We start from the raw sequence: 14,763 nt of genomic DNA, 5'->3' as shown, positions 1-14,763 counted from the left end.
CATTTTTCACACAGTATATCCTCATTTTATTCACATGTAGAACTGGCGTAACTAATGGCACAGTTCAAAATTACCTTTCTAAACCCAGCTCCGTCCTTCGTGTTCTAACGTCATGGACAAATGCATTCGTTGGTAGGTTAGGCATGTTAGGTTGAACACAAACAAATTTATTTGTGGGAGTTCCTGTTTGGACAATGTTAGCCTAACTGTCGTAACTTCATTTTTCCTTTTTCACATAAACTACGGGGTATTTCTTATAGAACCGGCCCGACAAAATGAGCTGTAATATAAAATATGCCATATATATATATATATATATATATATATATATATATATATATATATATATAAACACACACACACACTGTCAAGAAAAAATAGCATCATTACAAATTTTGAAATGTTTTGGATTCATATCTCTCTATCTTTCCTGCGCAACTTGAAATCGATTGTTTGAAGCATTCATCTGATATCAGTGTCTCGTGTAATGTTATTCTTTTGTTTTGTTTAATTTTGGAAACTTCTGATAGAGGGCTTTGCAATCATTTCTGTGTTATTGGAGGGAGTCAGTAATACGATTTATACTAGTGGGGCTTTTGGCATGTTCTATGTTGCAAACGGTGTTTATTACAGAAAATTTGATTACGATATCTTTATTTTGAAGTTTTCTGACAGTTTTCTCGAAAAACATGGGTAGAAAATGTTACATTTCCCCACGTAAACGATAATTGTTTCTGTGCGTATACGTTCCACATGCAATTTTGTTATGAATTCTGCGATGTTCCATATAAACTTAACCGTGGCTTAAATAATAAATATATATTGTATTTTATTTAATTATTGGGAAAATAAATCGTCAAGTCAAGTAAAATCATAAGAACAAGTGAGAATGCCGGAGCAAAATGCTGAACTAAAAGTAATGTGATGCTATTTTTTATTTACAAAGTGTATTAACGTAATTTTTACATGATCCATGATCCATACACATGACGTGCCTTTGATAGTGTGCCATTGATTGTAGATTGTGATCAGAACATGTGTTGAAAGTGTCGAGCCTTTTCAAGAAGACACTCCTCCACCCGCGTTTTGAAATTCGTCGTGACTCGCCGTAAGGTTTCTCCGGCGATGTTCCTAATTTCAGCACGAGGTTTTTCCTTTTTCATACACCTTGTCCTTCGGTGAACCCCACAGGAAAATATCCGGGCAGGTATCTTGGGGTGCCTGACGCCTGGACGCTGCAAATAAATGTATGTTCGTACGTGCACCACTATGTGTCTATTAACCTTGCAGCATAAGTGGTGCCACCTGTCGGACCATCCGCACAACATTCGACTCAGCAGGGCCCACGGATCTTTATGTCGTAATTGTTAGCTGTTATGTCCATTACCTGAAGCATTTATTAGTAGGGAGCGGAAGTTGATGAAATGTCATCTTTTTTCTGACATCTCGGACACGATGCCCATTAAACATACATAATATTACTCTTCGTCTAGAACCCAAAAAAGATCATTTTAAAGTGCATTTTTTTGCCAATTTTCAGGTTGTAGGTCATTTCCACCGATTTTCTGCATTTTTCCGTCATTTTTCGCAATATTCGGTGTATTGTATCGTCATATTTTGTCACTTCTTTCATTCTGGTAATATTCTTCAGTTTTTCACCAAGGTGAATTAATGCATTTTACACCAATCCATTCAGTGTATACGACTTTTTCATTAAATTGTTTTAAAATTATTCGGTCATTTCTATTGGAAATCCTCGTTGCATATTTTAATTGAATGTGCATGTGATATCATTTGGTGCCTTTTTTTTTAAAAAAAATCCAGATTGCATTTTGTTTAATTTCCTTTTCATTTCAATTTTTAACCTGAAACTAACAAATTTAATGGTCATTTCTTGTATTTTTACGTCATTTTTTTTCCCATTCTATAGGTCATATACATATATTTTTTAGGTCATCAACTTCCGCTCCCTAATTATTAGTATATTCATAAGGCCGGTTCTATAAGAATCACCCTGTATTAGGTATATGAAGATGAATTTGAACATTATAGTCTATGAGTATTTGCTATCACTTTAGGACACGTCTTTCTATCAGTGTGATGATATTTATATTATTTAAGTAATGAAGGTATGCAGTTGGAAATCAGTATTGAGACAGAATAGTGTTACGGTTTCAATTGCTACTGCAATCTTCTAATTATGTATAGGCTAATGTAAATAAACAAATAAGCCTTGTGTGCTGATGATGATTGCATTAACAATCGATCGATAGATTGAATTCTTCTTTTAAGTCGACTTTATGCACATATAGGCTAATCGGGACTGCACCTACACAGGTTAAAGTGGGATCCAAACCATTGTGCAATGTACAATTACAAAGAAGTTCTGTGTCATTTATAATGAAAAGCATGTTTTTTTATTTTAACTATGCGATTACTGAAGTAAACAATATCACATGGTTTTGCAGAGAGAGACAGAGAGAGAGCAGTGAATCTGAAGTGAAAGGAAATTTCTAACGTTTATTATTTTCATCGTATTTTCTACATTTTTATTTTTTGGGAAGACATTACGGGGTGCTCAGGCACCTATGGTATCATCCGTGTGAACGAACATCTATGAGGATTGGGACTCTTACCATTAACACGCTGCAATTCGTGTGACGTCACAAGTTGAAGAGCAGGGCAGAGCTCGGGAACTGCGAAAAGTGAGACCGGGATGCATAATAATTACCACGCAAATTGTCCATCACCATGTTGATTTTCTATTTATAAGCAGCGAAAGTTTAAAAAGTCGAAACAAACGTCAAACAATACCGCGAAGCTCTGCCCCAGCAAAAGTAAATATGTATTCCTTATTTCTTATAAACATGTAGGATGCAATGAATGAATGAATGAGATAAAATGTTTTGGTGCACCGGCACGTATAGCCATCTTGACCCTTCAAAGTATAACAGAGAAACATCCCCGTAAATGATATTTTAATATTTTAAAAAACAATACATGAAGGCAGGAGAAATCATTAGTTGCTTAATTGAAAGCTCCAGCGGCCTCTAAACTCGTAATAAACCGTACACAAAACAATTATTTGTATCTGACACGAGGCCCTCCTGAAACGTGGAGGCTCGAGCGAGTGCCCAAGTTGCTACCTCCCCAGGGCCGGCTCTGAGTCTGACTACGGTACAATAAGCTTCCAATTTATTGAATGTTTACAACTGCATACTATGCCTGTTATCTTGCCACTTTCTTTACATATCTGAGCATTTCTTTGCGTGTTGGAAATGTACAGATAATAGTGCAGGAGTTCTATTTCAATTGTTGAACAAAGTGAGACAACATGGTGATGGACAAATTGCCTGGTAACATTTATGCAGCCTACAGTATGGTATCCGGTCATGGAAATCTACAACAACGACTGAGGGTTAGTCGTGCTGACCACATGTCACTCCGTAACTCGTTGGATGATATCCCACCTCGACAGGTGGTAGTGAGGCCGGCAGTCGGTCACGGGATGTTGCGCCAAAGATTTTATTATTACAGTATGGTACACTAAGATCCATGAATATTACCGTGCAAATTGTCCATTACCATGATCGTGCACTTATATTTGACTCAATAAGAGCCTTCAAGAATTAAAAGAAAACTCAAAACAAGCTGTTGACAACTTCAGCACCAGCGTACATAAAAATCCATCGCTTCAAAACACATACGATGTAAAATAAAAATTAATGAAAATAGTCATGGACAATTTGCCGAGCAATACTACTGGATCCAACTGTACAAATCAGTTTCGATAATTGGGATATGATAGACATCAGATTTATAATAGTTTTTTGGAAAAGATTTTCAAGTAATTCTAAGAATTATTTACACTACGAAAAAGTTGGCTTCGAAATCTAGGATTTATAATTTTGTCCTGCCGTTGGACATTGTGATCAAATCTCAATGGCAGATGGCAACTGCCACTAAGCATGGAACTAATTTCCATGCCAACAATCATAATCAAAGTTTCAGGGCGTAGACCTCAAGGACAGTTTTCCCGGTTTGTAGGACCGGTTTTATCGGAATAACGCGAAAGGTATGAAGTTGAACAAGTTCAACATCACGCATACAGTGCTAAGGGGTTAACTTGAAGCATCAAGCGAACAAAATACGTAAAACGTCAAATTAACGATCACAATGATAATTCTCTTCACCTGCAACGACTGTTTCCTTCGCCCCGTGTCTCTTAGCAACCGTAACCATGACAACCCCTCCTTCTAGCTTCATAATAACGCCTCAACTGCCAGAAAGAAATCAAACAGTGAATTGCTTCATTTGGGTGATATCGTTAAGGTTATAGGGTAATAACGTACTGTCATACATGTTCTATTCTTATATTTTTTCCTTTAATTTTGTAGCTTCATCATTTTTTAAAAAGCCTGTTTCAACATTTTTTTTTTAATTTCAGGATTTCGACCATTGTTTTTTTTTTAAAAAAATTCGTAGTTTCCGACAATATTTTTAAATCGCTCTTTAGTGTTCCGAAGATATTTTTATTTTAAAAAATGAAGGTTATTTTAATAATTTTTAAAATTTTGATGTTTTTTAAAATGGAGTTCCTATATCTAAAATATTTTTTTCGAAGTTTTCAACTCTGATGTTCTTTTCTCTATATTTCGAAATTCCTACGTTCTTTTCTTTTTAATTTCGAAGCTTTGACGTTATCTCTATCTTTAAACTTGGAAATTTCGACGTTCTCTTTTCTAGAGCTTTGTGGGCCTCCCCGATGGCGCAGTGGTGCGTCATTGCCTTGTAATCAAGAGATCCCGGGTTCGATACCTGGTGGAGGCAGATAGTGGTTCGGATTCCACTTTAAACTGTAGGTCCAGCCCCGATAAGCCTTACTGTGCATAAAATAGCAAATCAGTTTAGAGCTTTGTAGGATCCATTTTCTAAAATTTTGGAGTTTCGACTTTCCTTCTTTTGAATTTTTTTAGTTTAGACGTTATTTTTATTTTATTAATTATGAAGCATCTATGTTCTTTCTCTTTTAGGTTTTGTAGATTGGATCTTTCAGCTTTCATTTCATTTTTTTCTGATTTTACAGGTAGAGATTTTGGTGGAAAGCGAGAGAAAACCGTGTTTTGTGGCTAACAGATGGCGCTGCGCATTGACAGTGTCGAAATCTTTTACGAAACTGCTTATTTACTTGAAAAGAAAAGTCATGTGGAAAGAATAATTCCACGAAACGACTCTTGTTTTCATGCAAGTGCGTGTGGAAAGGCTTTTCTTTCTAAATGAAGAAAACATTACGCCTCTTCCCTCCTTCTTGCTAACATTATATGATAGAAGAGCTTCAAAATAACTTTTGTAGTATTTAACGAGGAAATTCGATTAATTTTACTGTTGAATGTTGTTGTGTGTTTCGTTTAAAATCTCAACCTCCTAATAGTATAAACCAGTGATCAGAACGCTACGTTTTAACGTTTTCTAGACAGTACTTTAACTAAAATACAGGTTCGCTACAACAGCTCCAATTCATCTATCTAAAAGTCCAGTGCGGATCTACAAATCTTGGACCCCCCGCAAAATATTACCAAAGGTCCCCTCTAGATAACTATTTTTTCATTCACACACACACATATCTTCTTCTTCTAATATATAAAAATGGATGTATGTGTGTATATATGTATGTATGTTTGTTCCGGCATAACCTCTCGAATGCCTGGAGCAATTTCAACCAAACTTGGTACACATATGACTTACAATCTGGAAAGAAGGGGGTGACACACCTGGCACCCCTAGGGGTGGGGGTGGGAAGGGGGTGACGTAAAAATAATCGAAAAAGACCGATATTAGTGTGGAATCCATAGTTTTTGTGGTCGCTAAGATGAATATTGACACTCTCAATGCTGTTCAATTTATTTATTCTTGCTCCTGGAGGTGAACCTAAAAATTTTGTTTATAATCAAGTTTTGAGTTAAATTAATATTATAGTGAATTTGTAAATAAAATTAGTTACATTTTACACTATAGTTAGAATTCATTATTTTCCTGGCTAATGAAGATTGGGATAAATAAATAAATACCCGGGCAACGCCGGGCAATCCGCTAGTAAGTATACAGGGTGTCTCAAAAGAAATAGCGTAAACTGACACAGGTGAAAGTACACGATAATAGAAGCAGTAAACATGGGTCTGCAAACGAGCCGTTTTCGAGATAATCGCGAATGTGTCATTACAAGCCGCAAAAGACTTTGTTTGTATACGTCGGCCCTACGCCCCAAATACGCTAAATGTGCCTTTATGGCACGGTGCTATATGCACAGGTAACTTAACTTTACCTGTATATATTGTACCTGTGCCCCTGAGTAACTGCGTTTATTTTTTACATACGCATATACGAACCCTCTACTATGCCAACCTCCTAAAGGCTTACTTGCCCCCCTTCCCCCCGAACATACTGCGGGGCTTATAGAAGCGGCACTGAGCTTCACAGTTACTTTTGTACACTAGTCGCTACTTTGGAGGTTCCGTTATTTACACTGCCGTACGCAAAAGGGGGCTGAATGGGCTACAGCACCCCACTCCCAGAAAATGAAAATATCAAATGAAAGCAATAGAGAAATAGGTAAAACCCAAATTGGCGAAATGGATAGCACACCGCGCTACGAAGACAGGGGTCCCGGGTTCGAATGCTGGCCTGGGCGTTCCTTATTTGTCCCTTCATCAATTTCTTATCATCACTCATCCTCAACTTCGCGATTAGTCAAAAGTAGTAGAAATGAAAATAAAATAAAGCAAAGCAAATCAAAATTAAACTATTTCGCACTGGTAGAATCAAAATTGCCGCTTGCAACAATTTCTGACATTTATAGTGAAGAAAACATTTACCGTATGTAATTACTTGGGAGTAAATATCCTCTCTCTCTCTTTATTTGGTACAATGATATACAAAATCTTGAAATGTATGATTGCAACTCATTCATTACGTGCAGAGTAAAATTAAATTAGTTTTCACTTATTCTGCATGGGAGGTGGTAGACCTTTTTCTTCATGTATTCGATTCTTAGTTTCTGACTACGTTTGATTACGGCAGCTTTTATTACAACACAGCGCAGTTAAATGTTTATGTATTAATTTAGCTCCATCTATCGGCAAGAAATTAAGAACATTTCAATTTATATAAGAGAAGAAGCAGTGAAAGCTAATTTTTAAATATTTTGTTCGTTATTTTAATACTGATATTTGGAACATATTTCTGTGTGTTCGTCTAAAGTGAGAATGCTCTTTCGTTCTCAGCAAAAATAAAAACTCATCAACTTCAGAAACCACTTGATCTTGCAACACGAGATAACCAACACGTTGCTCTTTCAGAATCTGAAGCATTTCCTGCGCAGGATCCAGACCCGTAGTTATCCATCGGGTGTGGTAAGGAAGGACTCCCACGCAAGACAGGGTAGGCCTGTCACGTATGGCCATCCACTTGCCGGGCTGTCCTTTCTCGGAAAGTACATTTCTCTTCTGTTCGAAAATCGGACAAAATCAGTTTTGTACGTCACATCGCAGTGTAGGCAGCAATGTGCGTAGACTGATTTGGTTTATTTCGCTTTTCTGCCACTTTGGGCTAATTGCGAAGATGAGGATGAGTGATGGAATAGTGACAGAGAACATCCATGCCCAGGCCGGGTTTCGAACCTTGGACCCCTGGCGCCGATGTGCGTAGACAATAAGCCAACGTAATCCACGCGTTTGCAATTTACATGGTGAAAACTACACTAAAAGCTGATTTAAAAACACAGTGTCATTTTTTCAATCATTTCGTTCACTCCATATTTAGGAGTGTAAGGCAAAGGCGTAATTTGGCGGGGCAATGGGGACATTACCCCCCCATTAAATTTTTTTAGGGTTTAATAAAACTTACTAATTAAGGGCACTTTTATTAACTCTCGGGACTTGAGGAGCAAAATAATAAAGAAAAATACGTACAGTAAAACCTCGTTAATCCGGACTAATGGACGGGATAAGTTGACCGGTTTCACGAAAGTCCGGATTAACTAAAAGAACAGTAGAAAGTGCATTAAAACTCCGTTTATAGCAACAAAACACGTTTATTATTGTGTATTTAAAGGGCATGGGCCTAAATACACTATACAATACGTACAAAGTCTGCGGGAAACAGAATTTAATCAGTGGTTGACTGCCTTTTCTTTGGAAAGTTCTCTTGTTGACTTCTAGCTACATTTAAAACCTTGCATTCAGCTCTTTTTTTGGCCTTTTGCCTGTCCAGATTAAGCGAAGTCCGGCTTATCGGGGTCCGCATTAATGAGGTTTTACTGTATCTTGGGCATAGTTTTCGATTCTGCCACCCCCCCCTCTCTTCCAAAGTTAAGCACCAAGTTATAACTATGGTGTAAGGGGTGGCCTTTTCTAGACACACCAAAATGCAAATCTCCCTTACACGTAGTAGGCCCTGGACTCATTATGCAGACTAGTGAGGCTGTGGCGTCTGGACTCACACACAGCAGTATGATCCTCTGTGGGGCGTGTCTTGTGCTGTTCATGTGTGTTTGTGAATGTTCCTTCATCTATTTCATCTCATCATCATTCATCCTCATCTTCCCGATGAGCCATAAACGGCGGAAAGGCAAAGTAAAATAAATCAAATCAATCATTTAAAGGACCATATTTACAAGAAGAAATCTCACCTACCCTTTCAATCATGAACTGTAGGGAAAAGGTGCAGACAAGACATACATGACAGCCACGAGACAAAATTAATATTGCTGCATAAATCGCTAGAATATTTCATGTATTGCGATTGTTGCTCTTTGAATAATTGTTCATAACTGTAAAGGGTGTGCGGATGAAACTTCTTACGCAACTTCAACAATTGTAACGCAGCTTAATTCTACAGGGTGGCTCAATAAGTCACTTAACACCCTCAGTACAAGGCCACTGCGGCATGGAATGTGAAAATGGCGATGACCAATCAATGAACTTAATTCTGAACATAAACATTAGCCTTGTCACTGTGAAGACTTTTAATTCAATGGAAGCGTCACACTGTAAATTGTTCGCGACAACCATTTATAATGCGCAGCTCTTCACGGATGTATCCGATTAAAATCGTGTACAATGGCATGCGAACTTCTCTCCCTAGACGTCACTATGATCTCGATGCATTACCGATGCGCTAAACAAATTTTAAGGCATTTTTCTAACACCTCGAAAAGGAGCAAATTGGTACAAGAATTCAGTCATAACTTTTTACTGGTTAAAGATATGTCGAAAAAACCTTCACCATTGCATTTCTCGTGAAATTCTAGCCCATTTTGATATGTCGCATGACCCCCTTCCCATTTAAAATTCTGAAGTTGAATTAAAGATGGCGGACATCAAGATGGCCACCGACCGTGTGGGTGGCGTCAATGTGGTTCCCCCTTGGCCAGGCAATGATTGGTCATCGCCATTTTCACATTCCATGCCGCAGTGGCCTTGTACTGAGGGTGTTAAGTGACTTATTGAGCCACCCTGTACTTCACTTCCACAACGCTGTGCTGTTTACATAGATTGATTTGCCAACGCCAGAGGTCCCGGATTGGAATATCGGCCTTCCATGGGTGTTGCGAAGTTCAGGGCAGTCACGTATCTAAAAATATATTTCGGGGGAGGGGAGGGGATCCGAACCAAATCTCAGAAACAATAATAATATCAATAATAGTAGTAATAATAATAATATGAATGATTAAATTAAAATAATTACATTAAATTAAATTAATTAAATATGTAAATTAATTAATCATGTATTGTTATTATTACGTTCATAGGTAAAAAGACTATATAAGAATCAAGATATAACAGCACCTATTCATTATCTAGCTTAGGTGTAGATATTTAGCAAAATTTTGTATAAAAACAACTGCCCTAGCTCGGAAATGAAGTGAAAGAGATAAAGAATTGAATATTTATTGAATAACAAAAAGAAAATATGTTCGATCCAGTACATACGGAAATAAATAATCTTCCATTATGCAACATATAGTAAGAAAGTATATTTTTATTATTTAATTTCCGTACTTGGTAAGTCTTTCGGGGGGAGGGGGGCCTTTGACCCTCTAAAAACGTCCTTGGTTGAGGGGCGCGTCCTTCAATGTTTTAAAAAGTGATGTCTTATGATACGAGTTGGTAACGTGCAATCTTTTTTTCTGCCACAAATTACACTACATCTCCCTCCCCCCCCACTATCATGAAACAAAAGAAGCTCGATAAACAAGATAAACGAGACACGTGCCCACAACCATATTTTTCACAATAGTTTCTCACGAGGCATGCAAATGAAACCAAATCAAATTTCCTGAAATGAACGTCTGCTTCGTTTTTCCTCGGAAGCCAGCCTGTTTCGTTCCTTTTTTTGTCGAGTGATAAAGTAGGTCAGCGTTTTTGTACAACTGACCAGCCGCCTCCCCTCCTGTTCTTGCTCCTTCTTCGATCATTTTTTTTGTGCTGCTTCTTCGAATTCATTGGCTCTTTTATTTCTTTCCTTCGCTGGAGGAGCCGCAATTCGATCACGCCTAAGTAACGGTACAACAGAGAGAGACGCTACTTTGTTATGGAGCCATGCGCGTAATGGTCAACACGGCAGTGTTGCCAGCTACAAAAGAATATCGCTACACTTGGGTATTTAAACTAAACATTTGATTTTGGATATTTTCTGCCACTTTTGGCTAATCACTACTATGATGATGCATGACGAATTTATGATTTTTTTTTAATATATGGCAAAGAAAAACTGACACTCACAGATCGATCGATCCGTTAGTTCATGTGAATATTCTAATCTGATCATTACAAATGTGTTTAGAGATTGGTTAGTTTATACAACAATCCAGCCTAGTTAAAATTAGCCAGATTAAGTAATTGATAACATCAGGCATATTTGGTAAATATTAATAAATTATTTTGTTCCTCTAGCAAAATATTTGGTAATGATAAGCAACAATGCAAGATAAATTAACCAGATTACGTAATTTTGAAACAATTATTCTATTACTCTAAACAAATCATTTGGTAACCTTAAATAAAAACATTTGGTAATTTTGACTAAATTGTTTGGTTTTCCTAAACAAATGGGTCACACAAAATAATATTTGGTATTGGTAACCAAAACATTGTTTACGACAAACAAATAGAACTTGGTACTGGCGAACAATTGTTTGGTTGATGCCTATTTAAACAAACAAATTGTTCGTCACTACCATTCTTTTGGTTAATCCAAACAAACATTTTCCTCTGTGTATCCTTCGTTCTTTTTGTGTTTTTCAATACATCTTAGTAAATTTTATTTGAAGTTAAAACTAGTTGCTTGCGTTCTTATAACAAAACCTGTTCCCCCCCTAAGGATTATTTTTGTGTGGGGATTTTCCAGGACAAGATTGTTGGTGGGGGAAATCCCCCAAGATTTCGCACCCTGTTTTATCTCCATTTTTCGCTCTTTTCGTCTACATTTTTGCATTTTACATGTGTAATAATGTACTTTACTACATCTTTTTTTGTCGGGTTAGGTAGAAGATCAGCATTCGCTGAACCTCCCCCAAGAATAGAGACCATTGAATTGAATTGAATAGAAAATATCCCTTCCCTTCTATTGTCTTATCTCCTTTCTTGAAGACACTCAAAAGTCACCTCACTTCCACGAATTACACCTTGGAATCGACACTACTGCAGGACAACGAGGGGCTGGCGACTGAACCTCTCAGCGATTATCACACCTTTCTGAGGTTTCTGTGCTGTCTGCTGGAAAAGTGTGCTCGTGTAATATCTCGAGTTTCTATTACCTTTCCAATCTCTCTCTCTCTCTCTCTCTCTCTCTCTCTCTCTCTCTCTCTCTCTCTCTCTCAATCTATGTATCTTGCTTTCCGATTAGTTGTTCTTTTGTTAATTACAGAAATGATATCTAAATGTACATTACGCCGATAGGTGCCTCTACTTTGAGAAGTGTGCAATTCAACGACTCTCTTTTGTTATTAATTATGTTTTCGAAGCTGCTGAGAATATAATATTAGCTCTTAAAACATGGCAATTATTGTTGAACTCAGGTAGCTTCTTCTTGAGAAAAACTTGTCGCTTGTGAACATAGTTTTCTAGTCGCCGATTGAAAGATAAATTTTGTGCTTAACAAGTTCCTTGTATAAAGTTTAATCGAATGAAATCGCACTTTTGGTGATTTGTAGATGATGAGTCCGCAACTCAAACGAAGAACCGAACGTGATTTAAAAAAAAAATCAGTTATCTCACCCAAAATTTGAACATGATTTTTTTTCTTTTTTAGAAAATCTCACTCTGACGGGGCTAATGTGGTCTGGATATTCGCGCCGATATTCTGGACATCCATAGGATATCCAGGAATGTTCAGTAGACATCCAATCCATAGGACATTTCCTGGATATCCTATTTCCGTCCAGGTAGGATATGTTTTGGACATTCGGTGGACATGGGTTCACGTAATCGGGACATTTGGATCTGGATGTTTTTATTTCATCGTGGATAAGGATATATTCTGGACTAAAATTGTACCTAATCTCAACATAATGCTCATATTTCTCGCAAATACTTTGGACACGAAAAGAACATTCCTGGACTAGAGTTGCACATATGGAAGACCTTGACTACACACATGCTAATAACAAGTACTCCAGGGCCTCCCCCATGGCGCAGTGGTAGCGTCATTGCCTTGTAATCAAGGAGTCCCGGGTTCGATACCCGGTGGAGGCAGAAGTGGTTCGGATCCCACTTTAAACTGTAGGTCCAGTCCCGATTAGCCTTACTGTGCATAAAGTGGACTTAAAACACCAACTCAAACCAAACGAGTACTCCACTCTCTCATCTATTCGCTCACTCTCTCTCTCTCTCACACAAACACACGCACTGACGTACACAAATTCACACACACACACACACACGGTACACATCCAAAATATACTTTGTATTCACACACGTATCAAGGATAAGCAGAGTATGCAGAGAGTATTCTTCACTACCATGTCTAAGCACATATAAAGCTTCATGGCAAAGAAAGTTTCATTTGGCGTGGCGCGCACTTGCTGAAAAGACAATGGGCCTACGGACGACGCAATTTCCTTGGGAGATATTTTCTAGTTAGGATTTAGCATTGCATCACAAAATTTGAGTCCTAACATAATTAACTTGAGAACAGATACTAGGAATGAATCTTTACAAAACATTTATGTCTAATTTTTAATAAGACGTTGACGAAATACCAGATATCCCATAAATATCGAGGACAGGAGATGCCCTGGAGAGATTCTCTGGATATCCAGGACGGGATGTCCAAATCTAGATATCCAGGACTGGATATCCATGAGATGTCCATAGGATATCCACAATATCCATGGATTTGATATGGACATTGTGTATATCCTATGAACATCCCTTGGAGATTTGTGCTGTATGGGTGGTAGTTCCATAAAATTATAGCTTTGTTGTATAACAAAACTTCTTGGCCAGTGAGTTTTTTTATGAAATAATAAAGTCTGAAAACTAGGACTGAAACAATGCATGCTAGGTAAAGAAACGAAATACTTTTTGTGCATTTGTTACACCATCTTAACGTTTATCTCCAATTACCGTTAGTAATGATAAGAATTTTAACAGTAACAATTTATAATAATAATAATAATAGTAATAAAAATGTGTCCCCAAAATAGTAGACCCTCCGCGCAGTGTGAAAAGAATTTAATTCGTAAACTGTGCCAGGTGTGGGTCCCCAGTAGGTGAACGAGGGCACTGGCCCCTTGAATGCTCTTAGCTCTACACTAGGGTGTATCGAAAAAACTTTTTTTCGAAATGTTAAGGTGGCTAGTGCGGAAAAGTGGCCATTTGTGACCAAAAACACGTCTGATTTTTTTTCAGATTTTTTGGAGGTCGTTTAGGTGGCGCGCATCAACCTTGAAGTTTTGATAGTGATTTGGTTATGCAACACGCACAATAATTTAACAAAAATGTCATTATTTGGCTATTTCATGTCTTTTTTCTGCATTATGGTCATTTATTGTTTTGTATATGGCAAATATGTTACATTCGTGCCTTAGGGGTGGTTTCCTATGCTGTTTACGTATGCTTTTGGTTAAAAATTGTCAATTTGAGGCTAAAAATTCCATTTTTTCTATTGATGGTTTCCAATTGGTTTCGACTTTGTTATTTATTCGAAAGTTTTCCGATATAAAAGACTAAATAAAATATTTTGGCTTTCTAATTGCTAACAGTTCCTCAATTACTGTCCAGCACTTCGCTTATTTTCATAGCTTATTATGCTTTGCAAATAACCCAGAGCTCACTACGAGGAGGTGGCTGGACTGCGAGCTCCACCCACCCAAATTATGTTGGCAAACATAATTTTACTAAGGGGCAGGCCAAGATTTTCTTCTAGTTTTCTCCTTGAACTTTATAGTCACTTTTTGTTCGAAATGTCTGCATATGTTCTCTAGATTCCAATTTCGCTTTGATGTAGCCATCACGTGCGCTGGCGCCGAAAACGGAAGAGACAGCCTCTGTGATAATTTTCACAAGTCGCTCCACTCCCTGTGTGTGGCAGGGGAAGTCTTGAATTTCCGATATATTTTTTTGTTTTCAACGTAGTCATCTACTTCTTCATTTGTAATATTATTGGTCAACGGAGGCTCGTGGAGGGAGCATGAAGCCCAATCAACCATGTCATAGTATAGGTCTGCATTAAAATTGATGGTTGGTAAAACAAAAGTGCGAA

Source organism: Lepisma saccharinum, chromosome 13 (genome assembly GCF_977018435.1).
Source record: "Lepisma saccharinum chromosome 13, izLepSacc3.1, whole genome shotgun sequence".
Lineage (NCBI taxonomy): Eukaryota > Metazoa > Arthropoda > Insecta > Zygentoma > Lepismatidae > Lepisma > Lepisma saccharinum.
The sequence above is the reverse complement of the archived record's forward strand: the minus strand, read 5'-3'. Positions refer to the sequence as shown.